This window comes from Kogia breviceps, chromosome 11 (genome assembly GCF_026419965.1).
Source record: "Kogia breviceps isolate mKogBre1 chromosome 11, mKogBre1 haplotype 1, whole genome shotgun sequence".
NCBI lineage: Eukaryota > Metazoa > Chordata > Mammalia > Artiodactyla > Physeteridae > Kogia > Kogia breviceps.
The window spans coordinates 94,968,978-94,995,090 of NC_081320.1; the positions used below are offsets into that span (position 1 = coordinate 94,968,978).

The window sequence follows — 26,113 nt, forward strand, 5'->3', positions numbered from 1 at the left end:
CATTCCCTGAGGTCTAAAACTTTCCAGTTCTGAGAAAATTCCATGCTCAGCTTTCCCTGATTTTTTTTTATTCCATTTGCTAGGCAACACTCACCTCTTTTTGCAACCTGTAGTTTATACATTTCACAGACTATCTCTTGCATGCATCTGCTTCCAAGTACAAGCTTAGCCCACCCTGAGATTGACCTACACAATAACTACTTTATAGTCTAATAATGCTTTCAGCTGCATTTTTAAGCAGAAAGCTCTGTTTGCAGAAGAGTTATCATTTTGTGTTATAAAATTTACCAATTAAATTGAGTGCATTAGACCCAATTTAAAAGAGAAGAAAATGCTCTGGTATTTTCAGATAAGGCTTTTTTTTTTTTTTCTTGGCAATAATGGAGCTACTTTCTCCATTTCCCAAATCCCTCTAGGCAAGGAAATATGTTAGCAAAAGAGCTAACCTAGAACCGAGTTTTAATTTGGGCTTGACAATGGCTCCTTGCACGTAGATTCTACAAGAATGTGCAGCTTTGGGGAGGATTACTACCCTCTTTCCACTTCCCACTCTGATTTGCTGGACAGTTCTACTTTCTGGAGCATGGTCACCTCTGGGAATGGATGCTGTCCGGAGGCAAGGGGAGATTTTAACTGCAGAACCAGAAACCTCCATATATTGTGAGATTTTGTTATGTAAATCGTATGGCATAAAGCTGCAGCGAGATGCCTGAGCCCAGCTTTCTGTAGAGATCTTCACACTAATTTGAAAGCTTCACCAATGGGAAAAGGACACCTTCGTCTTTTCAAATCCATGTCCTGAGCTTGCATGGTGGCCAAGAACAGATCTCATGCTCCAACTCAAGTCAAAGAAAATAGCGTCTAAAGCAACAATGACTCCATTTAAATCATAATCAGCATGTCACATCTGTCCCTTCTCCCGATCAGATTCAAGTTCAAGAGAACCTGGCCTCGGCATACTCTCCTTTAATCCTCCAAAACCTACCTCTAGCCTTGCTCATCTGGTCCATTCTCCTCATTACGGCAAGAATAAACTTTCAAAAAGTTAATCTCTTCCCTGCTCATTTATTCCTCATGAGCTCTCCCTGCTTCTAGGAGAAAGTCTAGACATCCAAGCTTGGATTCTACCCTCTCATCCACATTTTGACTGAAGCCTCACTGCTAAGTTCAGGGCTCCTTGTGCAGTGGATGGTCTGGGGTCAATGGCTTGCCTGTTCCTAAACGGTAAGTGCCTGGCACTCATCCTGCACTTTCTGCTTCTTCTGAAAATATTTACTCTTGCTTTAAGCCTCAGCTGCTGTGTAATCGCTCTGAAAACTTTGCCAATTGCTCTCCACCCAAAATCCATCACTTCCTTCTCTTTGTCCTGTGGAACTTCACAGATATACCACACAAAACATTTCTGTTCCAATGCAATTTAACTGTTCACGTATCGGCGCCGCAGAAAGACCACACACTTCTCCAGATCTGGCGCTTTCTCTTGTTTATTTGGTACCATTCATTTGATAGAATAAGAAGAATAAAAATAACAAGTCATGAGGACTGAAGAAGAAGGAGTTAGGTTTACTCTCAGCTGTTTAGCTGGGAGGAAAAGGCAGCAGGTGAGACAAGAAACTGAGATAAAGAACACAGGTACAAAGGAGGCTTTGAGGAAGAAAGGAGAAAGTTTATTTGTGACATGGGGTATACAAAGAGCCTGGGGCAACCTCGTGGAGCTGTTACGTGGACAGACTCATCCCTGAGTCTGAAATGCGGGGGGAAAGTCCAGGCAGGTTTGGAAGTGAAAGCTTTTAAAAGTCATCAGTTTGGGGAGAGATCTGAAGCTTTAGATGTTGATAAGATCATAATCTGCAAGTCTGTAGAGAGCAGGTATGAGAGCTATAAAACCCTGAGTAATGGAAGAGTAGACAGAAGAATTTAAAGAGTAGAAGAATTCGATGAAGATGCAAGGAGGAAAATTCAGAGTGAAACTTCCAAAAGTAGTAAAGGAGAAAGTTTTCCTCGGATGGATCCCTTCCAGACAATCATCCTGCAGACCCCCACCACGTGAGGTATGGGCAGTCACCTGGCTGTGTTTTGGGTTCTGGGAGTTTGATTTCTTTTTCCACAGCCTTTCAACCTCTCTGTCCGTTTTCAGTTCCATCTTTACCCCTATGATCAGAAATACCTGATATTCCCATGAGGTTCTGAAACACATTCTGTTTTTCCTTTCTTGCTTTTCCCATTTCCTCCATAGCATTAAGCTTTTTCAAACCTGTTACATTAAATTATCACTTGCCTCTCAGCTTTCCGGATTCCAAGTCTTTTGCTCTGTGTTCGTTTCCCATTCTGTTACTCCTGTGATTAATGCCATGTTAACAGTGTTACAGGAAAGAGTTGGGGTGAATGTCTATATTCAAAAAGCCACCTTTAAGGGAAATCCAGCTTCTAATTCAGCTTGTCAGAAGTCCAGCTGGTCCTGTCTCAAACACTGAGATTTTTCCTAAAACCAGAGAAATTGTGATTCTGAGATGACTGTAGAATCTCCTGAAGTCATAGCATCTAGACTAGTTATTTCCAGGCAAGCATATTACTAAGCTAGCAGATACTCAATAAACTCAATAAACACCTATCAATCATATTGACTGATTTCTGCCAATAACCAAGATATTTTTGCCAAATCCCCAGCAGACAGACAAATCCATATTCATATCTTAAAAAAAAAAAAATAGACTACTGATACTTCGAGAAATAGCAGTGATGATTTTTGAACACTTGCTCTTTACCAGGCACTGAACAATTCTATCAGATAATTATTAACCCCTCTTAGCAGATGAGGAAAGAAGGGATAAATAATTGTTCTAAGATTACACCACTAATTGGTGTCAAAAAAGACACCTGGAACCTGTATTTTTTTCTCAGCTAAAACACCAGGTTATAAGTTAGCACCCAGAGAAGACAAACTTCCTTGTACTATGGGAGGGCCATTTTTATTTTATGGCCACTCTTCAGGTTGGGTTTGTGGTAAGCTGTGTCCATAGACAGATATGACCATTCCCCTAAGTCAGGTCTAACCTGAAGGGCAGGGCACGACCGGGGCTATTTGCCAAGTCTGGTCCCTCAGAAGAATTAAGATCCATCAGCCCAGCACTGAACGGGAAGGCTTTGTGTGGGCGACATTTGGGGAAGCAAACTTCATTTGTCAGTCTTGGTTGAGAATCCTGATCAGTGGTTACTCAGTCTGGCTGATGATAGACTACAGATTCTGTGGACCCACCCCAGGAATTAAAGAATATGAGAAGGCAAGTCAAAGAACTAAAGAATATGAGAAGGCAAGTCAAAGAACAAAACACGTAAAATCTCTCCCCACATGGAGTTTATCTTCTACTGGAATAAGATATTAGAACCGAGAGTCAGACACAGTCGCCTAGGGAACGCGAGCCCTTGGGTGCGGTGATACACTTCTGATCAGAGGCAGCTGATGCCGGGCAGCAAGACCCCCAGCACCCCAGGCATACTTGCCGTGTAATTGTCAGAAACCTACAACCAGTAAGCCGATGAGACTTTCTAAAAAAAATGTCCTTATCCATTTCAGTTTCATTTTCTCTCTGAACATAGGGTTTTGAAATGTGGGGTACTTCAGCAATTCGGAAGGGAAACAACATCAAAGGTCTGACAAGCAGTGAGCACGGGGTTCCTGCATGGCAGTGAGAACAGCAGTCACACAGAGGGACCCATGAGACTCCAGACGGAGACCCAGGAAGGCAGTCGGCCTGCTGCTGTCACTAGCCCCTCTGCAGCCAGACCGTGTCCCTCGAGAATTTTCTCTGCTTCTGGAGGGTCCTATGTTTTGTTTCAATAAGAGCATTCCTGTCCTTACAGAGTGGTTCTACTACTGAGTTATTCGTATTCCCTAATGCATCTGGAGACGTGCCAGCAGTACTAGGACCTGGAAAATGTCTGTGGCCTATCTCCCTGGAGTGTCGATTTTATTTAGTGGAAGTAATTTTAAGAATTACTCTTATATCAAAATAAATAGTGTTATATTATGGAATGGAAGGCAAAATTCACTGCAATCGTTTTAAAGAGGAAAGGAATAATTTTTTTTTTCACGGTACGCGGGCCTCTCACTGTTGTGGCCTCTCCGGTTGCGGAGCACAGGCTCCGGACGCGCAGGCGCAGCGGCCACGGCTCACGGGCCCAGCCGCTCCGCGGCACGTGGGATCCTCGCGGACCGGGGCACGAACCCGCGTCCCCTGCGTCGGCAGGCGGACTCCCAACCACTGCGCCACCAGGCAAGCCCCCGAAATGAATAATTTTAAAGTAAAATTCCAAAAGCGGTGAATGCTTGATCTGCAGACACCCAGTTTCTCCTGCCTTTAGATGATATTTCATTGATTCATGTTCCCATCATCAAATCCTGCCCAGGCTCCTGAAATATGCCAGGCACAGTTCCTGGGCCCTGAGGCTACCATGGTGAATGAGGCAGATGAGATCCGTGTTGTCATGGAGTTTATAGTCTGGTGGAGTTAAGAGGACACACAGTGCTGACCCTGAAAGAGGAAGAAAGAGGGTCACAGATCGTGAGCTGGGGGAGGGGGCTGACTTTCCCAAAGGTAATTTGGGTAAAGCCTCATCAGAGCCCAAAGCTGACCGATGAGATGGAGCCAGCACGTGAAGATCTAGGCAAAGATCAGAGCACGCGAAAACCTCCCCGAGACAGGAGGAAGCTGGTGCCTCTGCAGACAGAAAGCAGAGCCTTGCAGCTGAGTTTTAGTACCTGAGGGGAGGTGGGATGTGAGGAGTCTCATTCCGCTCGCTCATCAGATGCCAGCATCATGATCACCTGGTGCGCATAGAAGAAAATGCAGGTTCCCTGGCTCCACCCCGCACCTGCTCTTCTAGAACCTAAGGGACAAGGACCCAGGACTCTGCATTTTAAACCGATTTTTCCAGGGTTTCTCACACACACACTAAAGTATAAGAACATTGTTTGAAAGAAACTTAAAACATTTTTGAAACACAGTAATGTCAAATAGGGTTGGTTAGTCTACTTGGGAATTTCTTCATAGATAAGCCCTTGATGTTATGCAAAAACTAACAGGGCTGTCTTCCAAAACTCTCTCCTATCTTCTTTCCTGGTGAACCCAAGACCTTCTCAGATATTCTTTATCTAGTGTAACTTTTCAGGGAACATCAAGAAGGTGATTGGCTCAGACAAAATTGGGCTATTATTTCAGAAGAGCAGAGCCCTGTTGTACCTCAGGACCTTTGTGGCAGCCCGTTCTTAGCTGGGTTTCTTGTATGAAATAAAGAAGACCTGGGACTCGATTGGGCAACAGCTGTTCTCATGCACCAACTATTTCTGAATTTAGAAAATTGCTCTGTTCCTCCAGACCATCTTCCCAGCTGGTTAAATGAAGACAAACAGAGTCAATTATTATAATTTTGTGAAGTTGTGGGGCTTTTTCTGCAAAAGTTACAGTACTTCTATATTTTTTACATTAGAGATAAAAAGAGATGAATGACTTCAATTTTCTTGGAACTTCAATTACAGGGCTTGAATCATCCCAGAAACAAGAGAGAAGTTGAGAATTCTGAACACAGAGCCAGCCTATTAAAGATGATCTCCCTGTATCAGGAAAGTACACAGAGCTGTGGAGTGTGCCAGGAAACACGGATTTACTCTCATTTGCAATTATTTTAGAAGTTACCTTTTGATATTTACCTACTTCCCAGGAAGGGGCGTGTCCGTGAAACCAGCCAGAAGACTCCCTTAGATGTAAGAGTGGTTGAGATTTACAAAGGGAATCAGATGCTGCTAGGGTTTTAGCTTCCTGTATCTCTCACCTGTTCTACAGAAAAGGAAGAGGAGGGGGTATCAGTCATCACAAAGGGAATTTAAATGAGGCTTATCATCAAATCTTGGGATATGATATCTAATGTTTGCATAGAATTTTCACAGTTTAGACAGCATTTTCACTGAGTTTATCCCTTTGATACCCACTAGATTCTTTCCCATGCTGCACTTCACACAGATGTACTAAACTGCCCAGGTTGCCCTCCTCCATATCTGAGAAAAAAATATTTAACCCCATATAAGTAGCCTTGACGTGGGAGGGAGGAGACCTGAGGTCATTATGGATACCTTACTAATTTGATAGTTCCTCTCTCGTCCTAGTTTAGGAGAATAAACAGATAGATGATTAGACTCGGATGATTTTATCTGAAATTAACTTATTCTGAGTGGAAGGATATTTTAGAATATATGTACTATAGAATATGTATATATTTTGCATATACATTTATGTATTTTGAAGTCTCATCCACTATTTCAGAGAATATTCATAACAGTTGGATTCAATCCTCTCCGTTGGCCAGTGAAATGGACACATGGTTTGAATGAGCCAGCTCTTCAAACAGTTTGGGCCCGAAGGATTCCCAAAGACGTTTGGCTCAGCACTTTCCTTCTTTTTCTTTATACATGCTTGAAAAATATAATTTTACACTAGCTTGATTTATACAAAAGGCAGTCAAGAGAATAGAAAGTTCCACTTTTATTCCGGAGCCAAGTTACCGTTGTGAATCAAGTCCACAGAAGTGCCCATCTGACGTGTGTTTCAGAGATGCTTCCTGCCTGATGGCTTTGCAGGCTTGCCCAGCTGGCTCTTAGGCTATGAGCAGACACCCAGGGCAACATCATCAAGTAGGGCTCTAGGAGGCTTTGGGAACTGGGGGAGCAAACCGTCCTTGAATGTCAGTGTCACATTGCACTTTTGACATAGGAATGTTTCCTTCCAAGCTTTGGGAGGTGTATATTCCCTCGCTGAGTCAGAGGAATTCTATTTCTGAGACTCTACAATAAACAAGTCTTCAACTTAAGAAACCTGTGATCTGGGCTTCCCTGGTGGCGCAGTGGTTGGGGGTCCGCCTGCCGATGCGGGGTGCGCGGGTTCGTGCCCCGGTCGGGGAGGGTCCCGCGTGCTGCGGAGCGGCTGGGCCCGTGGGCCGTGGCCGCTGGGCCTGCGCGTCCGGAGCCTGTGCTCCGCGTAGGGAGAGGCCGCGGCGGTGGGAGGCCCGCGTACCGCAAAAAAAAAAAAAAAAAAAAATTAAAGAAACCTCTGATCTTATGAGTAAAAATAGGGCTTAGCATTTGGAAGTGAGTCTAGAAAAGCCTTCAGAAAAACTGCTGTGGTGATTGAACTGAAACAACACAGGCTGAGACACTGAAGATGATATGAATGACATACTTCTTAAGTAAAAATTTGATATAGATACTTTACATTTAAATTTTACCTACATATGCTATTTAACTAATTCGTTTCTTTTCTTTTGGTGCCTGGTGTTTCACCTGAACATTCAGCGCTCTTATGAATAGATAGAGATAGACATTTATTTCTTATCAGACTTTCTGAAAACATTTTTCAAACTGAAACACTGTGTGATTTTATCATGAACCGTTTAACCTCATTGACTTAAAGCTCAGAAAGACTGTATAAGTAGTTTGCATGAGGAAATCACAAACATTTAAGGTTTTAGAAGGGCTGGGTTCAAATCTGTATTTACGCAGTAAGTACTCTCGGGCTTTGTAAAGAAGAGAGACAGGTTCTGATGGAAATAAAGAATTTTTTATTACTTCACAGTTTTATTAATCCAACGTTGAGATGGCATTTGTGCTGTCCTTGAAAATTAGGTAGTGCTTCAAAAAGCTAGTGTGGGGAAAGGGAAGGATTTTGGTGAAGGGGAACTGTACAAGCAGAGCTGTCAGGCATGTGCGAGTTCATGGAAGAGAAGGTTCAGGAAGGCACTGATGGCAGCTGTGTCTTGAGTGAGAGACTGTATCTTCATTACGGAAGCTCTCACAGCGTGCTTTGCAGGGTAAAACATGGGGACATGTGGAACAGGCTGCATGATTGAAGTCTTTCCTTCAGAATGTTGCTAGAATGCCCCCAACGTGTGTGCCAGGTGGTGTGCTGGACTGTCTCTTGTGACCTTGACAGGGCCATGACCCCTTTTAAGGCCTCCACATTGTGGGAGAGGAGCCAGGACTACATTTCCCAGATGCCTTTTCTCCCGTGGTTCCAGGTGCCAGGGAGGGGCACTCCAGAGAGCCGAGGAAGCCAGAGAGAAGACCACGCCAGAATTCTGCAGAGGCAGCTGCAGCCAGTAAGTGTGCAAGAGGGAGGGTCAAGGCAGAGTCCAAGCGAGCTTCGTTGCTGCAGACTGTGGCTCTGGCGCGCCTCCTTCCCTCCTTCTCCCGGCCTTCCAAGGGTTCCCTACTTGGAAAGCATGGGTAGCTCTGCTTCCTGACTGAAAGCTAACTGACACCTTGGATGGGAAGCGACTGGAAACAGGAAGAGACCATTTAAGAGGCAATTCATCGTCCCGGTGTAGTGCCAGGAGCCTCCAAGCTGGAAGCAGATCTCTTTTTCAGCATCTCATTTACTCACTATTGGATATTCAGCCACTCGGAGTCAAAGTATAGCCAATGTCACCGCAGGGGCGCTGTGCTGCTTACCCCCCAATTACAGTTTTAAGCCGATTTCGCCTTTGCCCTTTCCTTCACTTGGCTTTACCAAACTGATATTTATATTGCACCTATTAACTTCATTGGGTAACATCTTCATTCAAATCCAGAAGGCACACAGCCTCAGAGAGGGCAATTTTGATCCACTTTATGAGAGTTGAGCACTTTCTCATGTCAAGATACCAATCAAATTTGAGAAAGTCCCATTGGCCCAGTGCATTAGAACCGCTTATAAAAGTAAAGCCGATGCAGCTCTTCTCAAATGCATCCTTTTCCAGCTCTGCTGACTAAGTTAGAAAACAAGACATGTTTTCATACCAAAAGGAAGAGGAAGGGCCAAAGAAAGTGGGCCATGGAAACAGTTTTTCATAATTAATTTAATTATTAGATGGGTACTCCAGGAATCCTTTCTCTGTCTCCCTCACACCATGGAAGTTTGATGTAACAGTCCCATTTTGCCTGTGAGTAGCTCAGGGAGAAGAAACACCTGGTTCAAGGTCACACTTCTGGCTGGGAAGTGGCAGAACCATTTTCATCAGGTTCTACATTCTACCCAGGATTTCACGTTCTCCACTGATCAAGTTGTCCTGAAACTCAGCCCAATTGATGAGCAGGTTCCTCAGGACAATCTCCACAGATGAACACATGGGAGGGCAGATGCAGGGCACATGTGTGGAAACAAGTGGAGACAGTTTGCACAACACATTTAAGGTAGGATGTATTTTAACTGAAATCCTTGTCTGCTTCTAAAAGTAAGATGGAGAATTGGAAGTACATTCAAGAGAGGTGCTCACTTTGCCATCCTGAATCCAATACTGAAGAGTTCTCCTGAGAAAAATTCACTAGGAAAGGCCAGAAACAGGCTCACTGTTTTTATTACCCTTTTAAAGACTTTGTTTTAATTCATGGGTTGTAAAATATGCCCCATTCCCTGAAATTATAAGATGGATAGAGACTGAGAAACTGGCCCAGAAAATGGACCTGACCTGCCATAGACGGTGATGCTCCATGAGGTCACTTTAAATATGCCCTTGACATTTCTACTCAAAAGGCCAAGTTTCCTCTATTATTGCTATTCCCTCCAGAGTGTGGATATTCACCAGCCAGATCTCAAAGTGTCCTGAGGTTGAGAAAGCAAAGTTGGGAGGGTCTCAGAAGCCACCTGGAGATTACACCCTAATCTGGGGTAAGGACTGGCTCATTTGGAGCTCTCCATATTGCAAACAATCCAATATGGGCCTCTCACAGTTGTAGAAGGAATTTCTTAATTTGTCTCTGTTTTCCTGGAGGGCTCTCTATAACCCTCAGAATGAAGCTCAGACTCCGTGACTAGGCTTTTGGGGTCCTGTGCACTATGGCCCCTGCCTCTTCTTCAGCCTCATCTTCTGATGCCCACCCCTCCTCCCCTTGCCCCCCTGTAATGGGGAAAAACAAATCCATATTGGACTCCATATTGGATCTGTTTCTCTCACTTTAACCTTTGTATTCTGTTGCTTTGCTGCAAGTTAAGAATGTTGTCTATAGCCTGAAATATACAAGGTAGCCCATTCTGAGTCTTTGACTTTAAAGGTATAACACTTTTCTATTCATACAGAGATAAAAAGTTGCAGAACAGGGAATACCATTTGTCTTATTGGAGGTTTACAGGAACATTGTGACTAGACCTACGTGGACAGCTGCAAGAACGAAGGATTCCAGCACCAAGAAGTTTGCCGCAACCAACCACACACACACTCTTTTAGTATAAAAAAGCCTGGATTCTAATTTGGGTAAGATGGTTCTTTGGGACATTAGTCCATCTAGATAGACTAGATGGTGGACACTGGCCACCATCTTCTCTGTCCACTGGCTTTCTAAATAAAGTCACGATTACTTGCCCCAATAACTTGTCTTTCAATGTATTGGCTAGCTGCATAATGGGCAGTATGAGTTTGGACTCAGTAACCTCTGCCCCCAAGAAACCTTGCAATCTCTCCACTGCCTACCACTTCCCAGCTCTCAAGCTTGTAAAGCTTTCAGAGCCCCCCGACACCTTAAGCTATGACCTTCTCATGTCTCTGCTCTGGCAGACTCAGTTGAACAACATCAGCATTTCAGATTTACCTCCGAAGTGAAAGTTTTTGAAACTCCCCAGAAATGTTTACTTTTCCCTCTCTATGGATTTTCCCTGCAGTCACCGAATACCGAATACCTCATATTAAATGATAGTACATACCTTATAATCAGTTCTTCCCATGTAATCCTCCAGATCAAGACCACATGCAGTTCATTTTATGGTCTCTGGCCTGTCTTTGTGTTTGGCACATTTTAGATGAAGGATTCATGGTTTTTGAATAGTTGCCAAATAACGACGTGCCTAAAATGAGGCATTTAGTGCTTTAAGGATTCAATCCCTGGTTGGGGATCCCTGGTTGGGGAACGAAGATCCCACAAGCTGTGGCCAAAAAAAAAAAAAAAATTAATTTTTTGTAAAAAGACTGTATTAAAAAAAAAAAAGATACTTCCCAGATCTGGGTTTCTAGGGAGGAGAAGGCAGCTTCTCATCATCTTCTCTATTTCCTCCTTAACCTCTCGTCTTCTCTTGGCCCCGGGAGAAGGAAGCTCGCAGGCATTACCTTTGAAGATGAAGACTTCCTGCCATTGGCTCCCAGCAGAGCCAGTGCCTGACACAGCATTTGTTGAATTGGTTTGTATTTCTCAGAGAGTCAGGAGGCTTTTAGAGTTTGGAATGAAAGTTTCCCGTGCCACTATTTTGACAAAAGACGTTTTCTTGACACTCACCTCTAAAATCCTCCAAACTTGCCCCCAGATATTGGCCAGCACTAGAAGCCCTGACATCAGAAGAAGGAGTATCAAGAGGAGACACGCAAAGTCTAGAGTGAGGATTGGAAAAGCAAAAGAATGATTTCCAGGGGAATAACTGAAGCTTGGCAAGAGCCTTACTGAAAACGTCTCTGGCTTATGGCTATAAATTTAAGAAGAAAGAAAGAAAAGAAAAAAGAAATCCAAATCCCATGTCTGCACAGGAAAAGTATTTCTCTTTGCTGGAATGTCTCAGAAGTATCGGACCTAATTAGGAATAAAAAAATTTTCACTGTCTTTTCAACTTCCTACCTAATTACTAATTAGCTTGACTCTGTGCTATCAGAAGAAAGATGTGAATAATGTTTAGAAGCCTTCAGAAAAGGACAATGTTATGACAACAGAGAAAACCAACTCCACTGACACAGAGAATGATGCTTGATTTCTGAGGTATATCCATGCGAATGTGCCTTACAAATATTTATCGTATATCATGTAAGAGCAGCTAAAATTGGCCATGGTAATCAGGGTCTCTGTATTTCAGCACTCTCATTGGTAAAGTAGCCCAAGAATACCTGCCTGCAGGCATGGTCATGTCTTCATAGTGAAGCAGCAGTGCCCTAAAAGGGCTAAGGCAGTCCTGAGGGCTAGGAGGTGGGGAGAAGGGGGCCTGATGGATCCATTGAATTGATACTAAATAATCACTCTCTGGGACAATCAGGTCAGGCACCCGGTCAGTTTTAATTAACAATCATCTACTGAGCCTGGCATGCTGTCCTAGACGCCATGGAGAATACGAAGGTGTCACCCAATCCAAGGCTTCATAGAGAAGGTCCAAAGCAAATCCATGTGGCATGCCACCAGAATTAATACATCAGCTACTGGTAGGTCTGCAGTTGCATTGAACCATACCACCTCCAGTCACTCAGCCAAAGATGGTGTCACTCATTCAGATGTCTGATCCATGAGAAACACTGGGGTATGTTTTTAGGTGAGTGAGTTCCAACCAGAAAAGAGAAGACAGTATCAAACAAATTAGATAGATGTTTTGCTAACTTAGTCCTGAGCATGTATACAGCACTTCAGAGTTTCTACACCACTTTCTTGTATGTGATGTATCCCCTCCTCACAGGAAACCAATGAGAGAGACAGGCACAGTTTGAAGACAGACTAAAAATCAAAAAAATCAGATGAGTTCTGCAAAGTCACGGGTGGGACAAAATATCTTCATGGGTGTCAGGCCTGGGCCTCCCACTGCAGGGTCCTCCCGATGCACCAAACAACAGCCACACGAAAGCAAGTCCTTGCTTATCAACAACCCCTACTCCCCCTCCCTTTCTTCTCTTCCTCCTCTTCCCCCATCACTGGATTATCTGGTAACAGCACGTGAGAGAGTTTTACTATGGCTCAAAGTGCATTGGCAATTCCTACTACTTCACACACACACACACACACACACACACACACACACACACACACACACCCATGCCTTATTCTCGTAGCCGTATCCAGTCTCTGTGTGCCAGAGAGATCTGGGTAAATTCATGAGTTCTGTTCTTCTGAGATTCTATAGTTGCACAGAGGGGAGTGAGCCTAGCAGTTTGAAGACAGCTCCTAAAAATCTACACATTCTAGATGTTTCCTACTGCCTCAAAAAAGTCATCTGAATCGGTAGATTCCAAACTTTTTTTTTTTTTTTTTGCGGTACGCGGGCCTCTCACTGTTGTGGCCTCTCCCGTTGCGGAGCGCAGGCTCCGGACGCGCAGGCGCAGCGACCATGGCTCACGGGCCCAGCCGCTCCGCGGCACGTGGGATCCTCCCGGACCGGGGCACGAACCCGCGTCCCCTGCACCGTCAGGCGGACTCTCAACCACCAGGGAAGCCCGATTCCAAACCTTTTGATCATCCACCCGATCAGAAAAAAATATATTGATCGCAGACTCCTTGACATATGAAAATTACAGCATTATAAATTTGGCCTGTGTATGTGTAAATCGATGCCTATGCCAATATGTGATATAAACAATGAAACATTCAAAAACCAGAACATTTTAAAATGAAAGCTGCAATGAGAAATATTGAATTTTTATATTCCTTATTTCATCTATTAGTAGAACAAAGAACTTAATACATAAACATTTTAGAGAGAAGTATACAATTCAATAAACTATTATTTTTTTTTAAATGTGGATTTAAGTTTTCCACACAGAAACTGGTTTTAATTTAGATTTATTTCAATCCTTGGCTTTAATGGTTGCCACAGATGAAAAAAATACCTCAAAAGAAAAATATATACAAAACAAAGAAGTGCATTGTTGTATGTGCTTTAATAAATCATGTCACTTACTTTCCAATCCTTTCCGCTGATTATGCAAAGACTTTACTGAAGTAACTACTGATGTCAGTTGGTAGTTAGAGCAAACTAATATAAATGCCATATGTATCTCTCTCTAACAAGTGAATTCAAACAAATGAGGTCAAACTCCATTTCAAAACCCATTGAGAATGTTCTAACTTGGTAGTAATTCTGTTGCCAAGTTTTATTTTTTAAGTATGCAGGCATGAGCCTATTTAAGTGATTTATTAATTTTAACAACAAATCACAAAACAGTAGAATCATACCTAACCATGCATGTCCAAAATGTTCTCCTCTCATGAAGAACTTTTTCCAAAAGTCTGTTATGAAATTCACATTTTAAACATACCATTACCTTAAAGGGAAAATTAAATATATGCCCTCCTGTCATTTGTCCTCTCATGAGAAAATCAGGGCATTTGGAATATGTTTTATGGTATTGTTATTAAAGAAAATGCATCTTTAAATTCTAAAAGACTTCTAAGTTATTTGCAAAGAGAAAATCATAAACCTTCTGTGTGGGGGCTTCCCTGGTGGCGCAGTGGTTGAGAGCCTGCCTGCCGATGCAGGGGACATGGGTTCGTGCCCGGGTCCGGGAAGATCCCACATGCCGCGGGGCGGCTGGGCCCGTGAGCCATGGCCGCTGAGCCTGCGCGTCCGGAGCCTGTGCTCCGCGACGGGAGAGGCCACAGCAGTGAGAGGCCCGCCTAGCACACACACACAAAAAAACTTTCATATTAAGTATTACTGATCAGATGAAAACTTGAACACATTATCGATAATTTAGTTTATTTCTCACTAGATGTAAAAAAGCAGCGTTTCCAGGGCCTCTAGAATTATATAGGGGGTGAGCATGTGTAGGAGTGCCTAAGGACACAAAGTTGCATGAATTCACCTTTATGGGGGTTGCATTTTATGGGGCAATGCTTTTCAAAGGGCAAAAATCTGGCAGTAATCACAAATTCTGGGTCATCGTTCTCCATCTGGTTTGATTTGGGGAGCTGGGAAAATTTCAGGCCTCCGTGGGCTCATGGCAAATTCGAGAAGACCCATGGCCATGGTCCTCTCCTTTCGGTGATAGTCCTTCCACACGGTCTCCTCAATGCCCCCCACACACACACGCACACATGCACACGCACACATGCACGCACACAGTCAAACCCAGCTTTGTCCCCAGGTTACAGGAGTGCTTGGCCAATGAGTCCATCTAACCTGACTTTATCTAAACAACTGATGTAGTTGGACAAAAAATAATTCCCAGAAAGTTCTTTCCAGTGAAACTAGCTGGACCCAGAAAGGTAAAATGAAGTTATGAATCCAGGGATTCAGAGAACACCTTGGAATATATTTGTGGCTCATGTAAACCAGTGGCAAAAGGTGAAAATACCAAAACAAGAATATCTGTCTGCCTTGCCCCTGGCTTTGCCTGGTAGTGCTGGGAGAGCCCCTGGCAGCAAGCCAAGGGGCCCAAACCAAGACTCCTCTGGGGACAGGGAGCACACTTCATAGCAACCCAGCTCCTAGGAAAGGACATCCGCGAGAAGACCCGCTGCTTCCTACTTCTAACCCTTCCTATATTGAGGTATTCACTCGTCAATGTGCAAAAATAAACGGGAGTTTGATCAGGCGCTGAACCACGTCTGAGGAATTCAGACGTAAATCACATACTGCTCTTGCTCTGCACGTCAATGCAGTACTAGTAACAATAAAACAACCACATTTGCTCAAGTACATATGCTACGCTAGGCTCCTTGAATTCATCATCTCTAAATCTCAAAACAACCCTTCAAAGAAGGTATTAAGGTAGAAATAAAATCAGCTCTTTTTGTGTGGGGGCAATCTGAGTGACATACGCCATATTGTCCTCAGAATATCTCTTCCACTGGGCTCAGGTAATTAACCAAACCTTTGCCCCTAACTTCCTCTGTCCACATGTTGAGTTTTCTCCAGGAGGCTTGGGTGACACCCCTGTGCCAAGTAGAGTCCAGGGTGGACAGACGTGCAAGAGACTCAAGGTTCCCTCACTGTACACACTCACACACACACACACACACACACACACACACACACACACACCCTTCTCAAAGGGAGGACCTCTTCTCTGCACAGCGACCATGTTATTTTTCTATCTTCTCCAGGGCTGAAGCTGTACTTTGCACGTTACCCAGCCTGAAGCCATGCAGTCAGCTCGTGCATTGAGACAGAGCATGCTGTCACGGGTCTGGAAGCATCCTTTCCTGGGAAGTCTGCATATCCTAAGCTTTACCTGTAAGCTCCAGCCATGAGAAATGCAAAGGGGGAAGCAAGGGAGAACAGACAGAATGCAATGCTCAGGCTACAAGCATGCGATCTCCCTTTAAGAACAGGGGAAGACTCTGCCCGGTCATGAGGAGAGAAGAGGGAGATGGAGAGAGGGTTGGAGGCCCACCGCCTCCCTCCACCATTAGCCCACAGCCCCACAGGGACCAATTTACGCCCTCGTTTACGAGGGCAAAGCAGCCAGAAGACGTCAGTGCAGTGGGGTTTGCAGAGAGCAGGAAGACTCCAAGCAAGGAGGATGTGGTCCAGCCATGGGAGAGGGTACTGCAGCATGACAAGGCACATCTGCGGAGCCCCCGCCAGCCTGGAGCTCCTCCGACTTCCCAGAGCCCAGACCTCCTCGAGGCAGTCCTGACACTTCCTGCTCCTGCCAGATCGGGTCCTCTTTCATTCCTGTCTCTCGCCATTCACACACGTGCGTTTATTCCTGCACGCTTACGCGCTGAATGTCTGCCCTGTGCCAGGTGCTCGTCTAGATGTGTGGGCCACGGCAGTCAAGAAAAGAGGCAAAACTCTCTACCTCTTTGAGCTTCTGTTTTACTGGAGAGAGACAGGCAGTAAATATGATCAGTCGGCAAGATACTTACTAGGGTAGAGGTGAAACTGCTACAGAGAAGTATGACACAGGGAGTGCTGGGACCTGGGCGGAGCAGCTAACTGAGGTGGTCAAGGAAAAGACTCCCTGCCTACAGGGCACAGGTGTAAAGACCTGGAGGGGTGATACCTGCCAAGCGCTGGGGGAGGGTGCATGCCCAGAACATTCAGGAATGACAAGACGGCCAGTGTGGCCAGAAAGGAGCGAGGCAGAGGGGAAATAGAAGAAACCAGAGAGGTAGGAGACACCTAGCACCTGCAGGGCCATGGAGACCCTTGGAAAGGCTTTGGGTTGGCCTTAGGAAGGAAGCCATCTCAGGTATGAGCAGAGAAATGACATGATCTGACTTATTTTTGATCACCATGGCAACCATGTTGAGAACGGATGAAAAGGCACAGAGGCAGAAGCAGGGCCATCAGTTAAGGGCACTAATCGAGGTGAGAGATAATGGCAGCTTGGCCTGGTTATTTGCCACAGTGATGCTGAGAACTGCTTGGGTGCTGGGGATCCTTTGAAGGCAGAGAGAGCAAGATTTGCCAATGGGTTGCATGAGAGATATGAAATATAAACTGGAGGTAATGTGAACCAGAAGTTTATTAACCTGAGAACCTCAAAGAATGGAGCTGCCTTTTCCTGAGATGGCAAAGCAGTAAAAAGAGCAGCTTTGGGGGAGAAGATCAAGAATTCAGTTTTATACCCATTAGGTTTGATAGCACTGATACAAGAAGGAGGACAAGGAAGCAGCTGGGTAGATGAACCTCAAGCAGGAAAGAGGTCTGTGCTACATACACGAATCTAGGATGTGCCAGTGCATAGACAGTATTTAATTCCATGAGACTTGATGCAATCACCTGGGAGTGAACGTAGATGGAAAAAGGAGAGGTCCAAGGACTGGGTGCCGAGGTCTCAACATGAAAAGATAGGGGAGACGAGGAGACTTCAGCGGGAGAAAATGAGCAGAGAACAAATCCAAGTGCAGAATTTATTTCAAAACAAAGGGAAGTGACCGAGTGTATCTGAGGCCGCTGGAAGGTCAAGCAGGATGAGGACTGAGAGTTGACTGATTGATTTAGCAGCCGGGTGTCCTCTTGTTGGTGACCTTCCTGTGGAACAACAGGAGAAGTTTTGGTGGAGTGATGGGGGCAAAAGCCAAATTAGAGCATCATGGTGGGGTTGGCGAGACACTCATCAATCTCACTTCCTCTTCCTGGGCACTGAGGAGGACCACGGCTTTTCCCAATCAGTTTCATCAGTTTCATAACTAAGCAACACACTAAAATGTACTCCTAGACACATAGTTCTTAAAGGACCTCTTTGCCTCTTCAACACATTCTCCAATCTCTCTCTCTCTTCGCTACCCGCTACCTCTCCCACCATCAGCCTTGAATGGGAAGGTCAAACCCTCAACCTGATCTTTGCTTTGAGTCGCTTTATTCAATGCAGGAGTGTTCTGAGAATTTTTCACTCACAGCCTAATTAAATCCTCTATCTTGTTGTTTAGAAACGGAAACAGTTGGCTTTTCCAGTCCTGTAAGACCGCACATTTCTGGACTTTATGTGCTTTTATTTTTGCTTACAAACTGGCCAGTTCATACAGAGCACATCTGTTTTTAATCTAACATCTCGCACCCTCAGTCAACAATAGCCTCCACACTTCACTAACTTTCCGACTTCATCTTAGAGCTTTACCAAATAATGTGCTGCTACATAACATGGATTTTTAACTCGCCAGTGTGTTATATCTACTCTTCTCAACTCTAAAATTTCCAGTAAGCCAAAGTCATCTATTCTAGGTTTTTAGCACAGCCAAGACCTATACCAATGTCTGCATTAGTCAGGACAAATAATACTAGAGGCTGCAATGAAAACCTTCCAAATGTTAATGATTCAGCAGGAGGAAGGTTTATCCCATTTCCTTTTCCTGGGTACACGGGAATACTACATCCTTCAGCCTCCCTTATAGTTACGTTGAGGCCCTGTGACCTGGATCCCAGGCACAGCAATGTGCGCAGGAGGAGGATTGGTGCCAACTCTAAGCAGGCCTGCCCACTCTGCACATCGTGGTCACCACGGAGGATGCATGTTGGAGGTGGGGGTGTCACAGCAGAAGTGCAGACTGACAGCCTGGATCACCCCGTGCAGGAGAGCCACCCAGGAGAGACATCAATCCACACCAGCTAGGACGTGAGAGAGAAAGAAATGCTTATGGTCATTCATTGCAGGATCCCTGTACTATCCTGACACAACAAGGGGGAAACAATTGAGGCGGTGAGTTAGGACATTTTTCTTTGAGGACTTTTGGTGTAAAGGAAGGGGATAAATAGAAGGATAGAGGGGGACTAGATTAAAAACAGACGATTTTATTTGTTGGTTGTTTGGTGCAAGGGGGAAAATGACTAAGTTTGCACACTCGTGGGAAATATCTGGTGGAGAAGAAAACCTGAGGGTGAGGTCAGAGGGCAGAGAAGTGGGGTGAGGAGACGAAATCTGGAACCCACATGTCAGGAACAACATTGTCTAGGAACACAGACAATGTATCTGTGCAACAGAAGAAGTAGTGTATATGGGCACAGATGCGGGTTAGTAGGTGGGTGAGTTGATGGAAGCTTGCACAAGTTTTCTGAAAACTTCCATTTTCTCAACAAGATAAACAGCTGAGATCGAGGACTGGGAAGGAGACATCACAGATCTGAGGAGGAAAATGAAGGTGAATCATATAATTGTCAAGGACTGTGAGACTGCGTACGTAAGGCAAGGGAATTATAAAAAATTGGCTGGATTGTTTTAAGGGTCCACTTGAAGTGAATGATCATGAATGTAAAGCAAGACCAGCTTTTTTTCTCCAGGTAAGCCCAGCTTCCCACTGGCTATACTGAAGGGCCATGGGATTTCAGCTGGGTACATAGGGCGGTGACAACAGAAGGGTGAGAGACCGTGACAGAGCAATGATAGGCTGAATAGATTGAATGACCCTGTGAGGTTAAAGGACACTTGGAGTCAAAGATACTAGAAGAAAGGAGCTGAAAAGGTGATCAAGGAGAGAAGGCCGCTTACAATGGGAGTTATGGAGAGGAACAGTTGTTACTGGTACCGGTCCGGTCGTGGTGAGATCTTGCATGTGACTGTAGGATGCACGGCTGAGCTGGGTGGAGGAAGAGGAGGAAACAGAGGAGAGGAGGCCAAGGAATGTTAGAAGGGTCATCTAGATGGATATACCGAAATTGCCCATGGTGGAGATGTTTCTCATATGAACCATGAGTCTGAAGTTAAAGCAACGATGGGGGAGGGACCTAGAGGTTGGTGGACGGCGTCACCAAGGAGGGCAGTGGGGGTGTACACTGATGACACAGAGATTCAGCAGGGAAGCTTAGGATATAAGAAGGAAAGAGAGGCCTGGAATCTCCACAAAGAAGCAGGACTCCAAGGTAACAGAAAACAGTCTTACTCAGGTGCACAAAACTCCCATATTATGCCTGGAATGAATGAGTGAATGAATGATTGTGTCAATCAACTAGTCCAAGCCTTTCATTTTTAACGAGGAGGAAACCTAGGTCTGAGGGGTAGAGTCCCTTGTTTCAGACCGCTTGGTGAGTTAAGGTCTCCTCTAGAGGGAGCACAGTGATGGTTGGACACAGTTCCTGGACACATGCCAACGGGGTGGAATACCAGCTCTGTGACTTCAGGCAATTTCCTTAGCTTCTAGGACCCTGGTTCCTCATTTTAAAAAAATCATGGATAATAAAAACACCTGCCTCACCAGTTGTTGAAAAAAAAAGGGGGGCTAATGATTTCTCAGAACAATGCCTAGCATTTAGCAAATAATCTTTAGGTGTTGCCTACTATTATTAACTAAGAACTGTGGTCAGTCTCTTTATGCCTGAAGTTCTTAATTCACATGTCCCCATGTCTTCGAGCTGTCTGGGCTCAGCCTTTCTTTGTATCCAGATCACAGGGCTTAGATCCCCATTCCACGTGCAGTGGGAAATCTGGCCCCTCCCCCAGATTTCCAAGGATTCCCAAGGACTTACTCCTCTGCCAAAGGCGAGCACACACACACGCGCGCACACACACACCTGCACACACCTGTTCTCTCCACCCTTCCTATGAGCCAGCAAGAGCCCAAATTCCTGTTACTTTATTACGCAGATCAATTTTCACTCTCAACTGCAACCATAGACTACGAAGATTAGTCCTACCTTTGCTTATATTAAGGTCTGCTCTTGTGTATATGCAGGATTGACCCACCTTTTTAAGATTATTTTGTTCGTTTTCTAGCACATTCAAGTTTCTAAACCGGGCTCCCTCCTGCTAACAAGAATTTATCTGCTGGTCAGGTGCCACAAAAAGCACTAGCCAGTGTACAAACCTCTGAAACAAGTAAGGAATTTGTACGGAGGGTCTGAGGGCCAGGACCCTGGATGGGAATAGAGAGTGGTTATGGAAGTGCCAGAAAGCAGGCTTCATGTTTGTGGGCTCTCTGCCACTCCAGTAGGAGCTGTTGGAAGGAAAGAAGCTCAAAACATGATAGATGATTTTAAGTCAAGGTCAAGAGCACACCTTTGGCCAGCACCCATGGCAATTGTGGGCTGACCCTCCAGTGAAGGGCCAGGCACAAATTCAAGCCAAACAGCCCTTCCCGTGACCTGAAAGAAATGAACAGGAGAGGCACATTCGTAAGAAAAAATAAAGCAACACTCTTCCCTGCACGAGCCAGTTCTGGATGTCTGTGTTTCACTATCCGTCAGAGAATGGGGGAAATGAGAAAAAGAAAATGAGCAATGTTTTTTTTTAAAGAAGAAAAGGGGGAAATGAGAGAGCAGCAGTGCTGGGGAGATGAACATTTGAGGGGCTGGGGACCGGGGAGCAGGGAGCGAGGCTGTTGCTCCTGCCCTGTCTCACAGCTCATCAAGGGTGAATTTAGGACTCTGGTGTGATTCTAGGTGACACCACAGTATCGACTGAACTGGCCCCTTTTTAAGTCTTCAAAAGAGAAAACATCCAATCCTCTTTGTGAAAATTCAAGCAGAGTTTGATTTATTCTTTACTATGGATAATCCATTTAAAGTAGGAACTAACTTGTGATATCAAAAACTAAATCCAACCTCAATGCACGGATTAAATCTTCATTTTTTCCCTCTTAAATCCAACTATCAATTCTCTTATTTGAAATACACATTGGCTCCATCCACCTATTTCAAATAACCATCATTACCCCTGCACACACTGGGGAGGGGGTGTTATAAGGCAACTCTCTCCACTGGAGAAGCTGTCACCATTTCAGAATGAACTGTAGTCTTTCGTTCTAGCTCATAATTTATGAGAGAGAGAAAGATGGGCGATGGGGGGAAAGGAGAGGAGAGAAAGAAGAGAAGGGAAGAGAATAAAGAAAAGAGAAGAAAAGGAAAGGAAAGGAAAGGAAAGGGAAAAGAAAGAAAAGAAAACTCTTATATGTGACCACCCTGAGTTTCATTACCTAGGCGCTTCCTCAAAGACATGACATTTTTTCTGAATGTTCTAAAAACGGATGCTATGTATCAGCTAAAAATATGATAATTAACAAGTATGCTTTGAATCACATAATAGCAAATGTCATTTTCCCATAAGATAGGAGTGTTACTCATAAGCTCAACAGAAACCAACAGCCCCTAAGAGGTGCCAAGAGGGCACTTCCAGCTTGGCAAGTAGATTGCAGTCTCCTTTGGCAAACAGTCCATAAAAGTGCCCAAGAGCATGTGCAGCCTTGGGGCCCTGCTTGGGGGGCAAAGAGATTTCCAAAATCTGGCTCCCTGAGCTGGGATTCACACGCAGACTTCCTGCTATTAGGAAGCCACCTGCCATCCTCTCGGCTCAGGTTGGATGCCAGCAAAGGACAGAAAACACCACTGCAGTGGGTTATTTCTGTTAATAGCTTCCAATTACAGAGGACACTGGGATTTAGTATCCTGGTAATCCCAGTGGTATCCAAAAATAAACTCTTTCCGGCCATCTTGATTAATTATTCCTCTGTGGATGAAAGTCAGGAAACTCCAAGAAGGGAAGTTTGTGGTAAGTCATTCATTTTATTTCATTGAGCTTTTGTTCCCTAAATGCCTGTTCCTTGCCAGGCAATGTGTTGAGTGCTGGTGACACAGAGAGATGTCGACACACAAACAATTGAGGACAACAGAGTCTGTGATGGAAGCTGCTCAGGAGTTGGAGTGGCACAGAGGCAGGGAGAGCGGAAGGAAAGCATAACACGGGAAGAGATGTTCTGAGTTGAACCTTGAAAGATGAGCCATGGTTACCCCAGTTACGAGAAGAAACATGGAGACAGGACTGTGTAGGCAGCACTGGGAACCCGTGGGAATTCCCTAGGATGGTGGTGATCCAGGGCACTATTCTTCCTTGGTGAGGCACCCTCAGAGGAGAATTATCGTTGCACATCACACCGAAGCATCAGTATTAGTCCTCGGTCCTCTTTCCCTCCAAGAAGTGCCTGTCCTCCACACACGCCCTCACTCAGCAGACCCCCATGTGATTCAGGATTTGCAGACAAAGAGGTGACCGTGCCTTCAAGCTGCTCACCATCTCGTCTCGTTAGTCAACAAATTCGTGTGTGTGTAATAACACAGGTACCTGACCACCGACAAAACTTCGAGAAAGAGACCAATGCCACAGGGGGTGGGCAGGAAAGATGGAGCGCATCCTTGGGCATCTTCATGGTCCTCCTGGACCTCTGGTCCTCACCCTGGACTTGACATTGCCCGAGGCTCAGTGAATCAGAACACCGTTAATGGCTCTAGTCATTTCAGCCTGCACGATGCCCCTCACTGGGCCCCAGCTGAAGTGAATCGGGGGGTACTTCCTCCTTTATACTAGTCCTCAACTGTGTGCTCCCCTCTCGCCACTCAGAGTGTGATTTGGGAACCAACAACATCAGATCACCTGGTAGCTTTGGGGAAATGGAGACTCTCGGGCCTCCTCCCCAAACTCCGGAATCCGAATCTGCATTTGAAAGATACGGAGTGATTCAAACTAACAGTAAAGTTTGAAGAGCACTGGTACTCAAATTTGGCTGCACATTTTTTTTTTTTTTTTTTTTTTTTTTTTGCAGTACGCGGGCCTCTCACTGTTGTGGCCTCTCCGTCGCGGAGCACAGGCTCCGGACGCACAGGCTCAGTGGCCATGGCTCACAGGCCCAGCCGCTCCGCGGCATGTGGGATCTTCCCGGACTGGGGCACGAACCCGCGACCCCTGCATCGGCAGGCGGACTCCCAACCACTGCGCCACCAGGGAAGCCCTGGCTGCACATTTTAACCACCTGAAGAGTTAAAAAAAAAATAAAGGTGTCTGGGTCTCATCTCAGAGTCTGATTTAGTTGTTAAGGGTACAGTCGGGCATCATAACTTTTCAAAACTCCCCAAATAATTATAATATGTAGCTAAGTTCGAAAACTCCTAAGTTACCTCTTTAGTCTGACAGCCACTGGCATGGATGAGAGGTGCCTGTGGTTCAGAGGGAGGAAGAAGAAAGGACGGTAGGAGCAGAGGCATTGAGAAGGAAGCGGTCATCCAAACATGGTCAGAGACGGTCTCTAATTCACCTCTAATTAGACAGCCTCTGCTCTCATGCCCTTACTTTACAAGAGTCCCAGAATGCGTCAGTGACTTGCCACTGTCATAAAACAAGAAAATCAAAAGAGATGGCAGTTCAGGTGGGGGAATTGGAGAACGCAGTTAGCAAGACCTTCAAGTCTCATCAGTTGTTGACTTTGAGCTGTTCTCACCCCCAGTCCTCCTCTTTGGCGTGCTGAGCAAAATCCACCGGTGCCTCTACTCTGTTATCTGTGTCATTTCACATGTCACCTTTGTGTAAGCCATAGATGTCTTCATGGATCCTGCAATTCACTTGCATATCTGGCTCTGAGTTTCCTGATGGTCAATCCAGAAAGGAAGATACAGTCAGTCTTGTCACCAAAAAGTTAAAATTGCCCCAGCTCCTCAAAGGAAGCCAAGCTTTGCCTGACCTTTATCTTTACAGAAGAGTTTCTTGCTTCAGGCTCCATATAGAAGGAATTGAATGACCTAATGCAGAGTACTTCAAAGACATCCCTACAGTAATACTTTTCATAAAGCTATTATGTATAATATCCCTGGATGTAAGCCAAGGAAATAACATTAAAATGCATGAAAATTCTTCTGGGGACTAAGAACATATGGTCCAAGTGCACAGCTTGATGCAGGAATAAAAATTAGCACACTAGAGGAAAGGATAAATAGCATGCCCTTCAAACAAGTCCCCATAAATACCACTTCCATTACTTGGGTTTCTGATAAGGCGGTAGAAGATTGAGGTTTAATTCACTGGCCTGCCATGTCATTGCTCTGTGTCCTGGATTGAAGGAAAAGCCCAAACAACCAAAAATGTAGGGTTATCATCCATTTATGAAAGTTCCTAACTCTATCCAAGACTTGTGGGAGAATAGAGAATCATCCATTTTTGTGTAAAGCTGGGCCACGGGTATATCCAAAGGACAATGCAGGGGTTTTCTCAAGACTTTGTCTCCATTAGGGCACATGAATATTTAAATGATGGCTCAAGTCCTGAAGTTCTATACACCATGTATGGTGCATAGAATGTCTCTGTGCCTTTCCTTGGCACTTGTTTCTAATTGCGTACAGGAGCCCTGGGCAATACCATGTCAGAGGGCTTGGTACACAGGGAATTCTTGCAGAGAAAATGAAACTTGAAATAAATCTTGAAAGATGAGGAGGATATCAATAAGTCAAAATAAATGAGAATGATTTGGAGTGAAGAAAATAACTAAAGAACAGTGTTAGCTTTAGAGATGGGCATTGCTGGACTCCTAGGTGGAGAGTGGAAGCAGCCAGGCAGCCTGCCTGCCTAATAGGAATAGTTTGTATGGGGTAGTCATGGGAAGTGCAAGCCAGTTCTCTTCATTCCAATATCCACTCCTCCCACCTTCAAGAGCTCAGCTTATAGAAAGACCATCACTGGGTGGTTCAAGCTAGAAACTGGGCATCATCTGGACTCCCTTCCCTTGCCCCTTCGCACGCTACTGGCACTATGTCAATTCTACTTATGGAACCACTTTTGAATCTCTCCCTTCCAACCACCTCTACTTTCCTCAGTCCAGACAGTGTCATCTCTCACCTGGTCCATTGCAAAAGCCGCCTAAGTCATCTCTGCCCCAGGCTGCCCTCCACATTCTAGCCGGAACGGTCTTCCTAAATGTCTCAGTCACCATCTTTTGTTTTAAGAAACGTAACCCCACTCCAGCTGTTTAGAATAAAGAGGAATCTTTTAAAAGCTATAATGGGAAATCTCAGCGACACAAGAACAGAAAGGCCATGGGCTTTTTTGGGAAAAGGAACAGGGAAGAGCCAGGATTCGATGCCATTCTCTCTGATTTTGGAATCTGTATAATCACTCTCAATATTGCCTTTATTTTCCCTTTTCTCTCTCTCCTCTCTCTTGACTAACTTCCCCTCTTGCGGTATCCCCAAATGGCTTCCACCTCAAGACTAGGAGATGT

At 44.9% G+C, this 26,113-nt stretch overlaps 2 long non-coding RNA genes across 2 annotated transcripts; both read left to right on the forward strand.

Moving 5' to 3' along the window:
- Window positions 1-1,435: 1,435 nt before the first annotated feature.
- LOC136792095 (uncharacterized) lies at window positions 1,436-10,269 on the forward strand. The gene is made up of 3 exons (XR_010835260.1): window positions 1,436-2,051; window positions 8,065-8,145; window positions 10,101-10,269. It is a non-coding gene; the product is annotated as an uncharacterized lncRNA (long non-coding RNA).
- An 810-nt stretch (window positions 10,270-11,079) lies between these two features.
- On the forward strand, window positions 11,080-11,605 carry LOC136792096 (uncharacterized). The gene is made up of 2 exons (XR_010835261.1): window positions 11,080-11,192; window positions 11,316-11,605. It is a non-coding gene; the product is annotated as an uncharacterized lncRNA (long non-coding RNA).
- The last annotated feature ends 14,508 nt before the right edge of the window (window positions 11,606-26,113 follow it).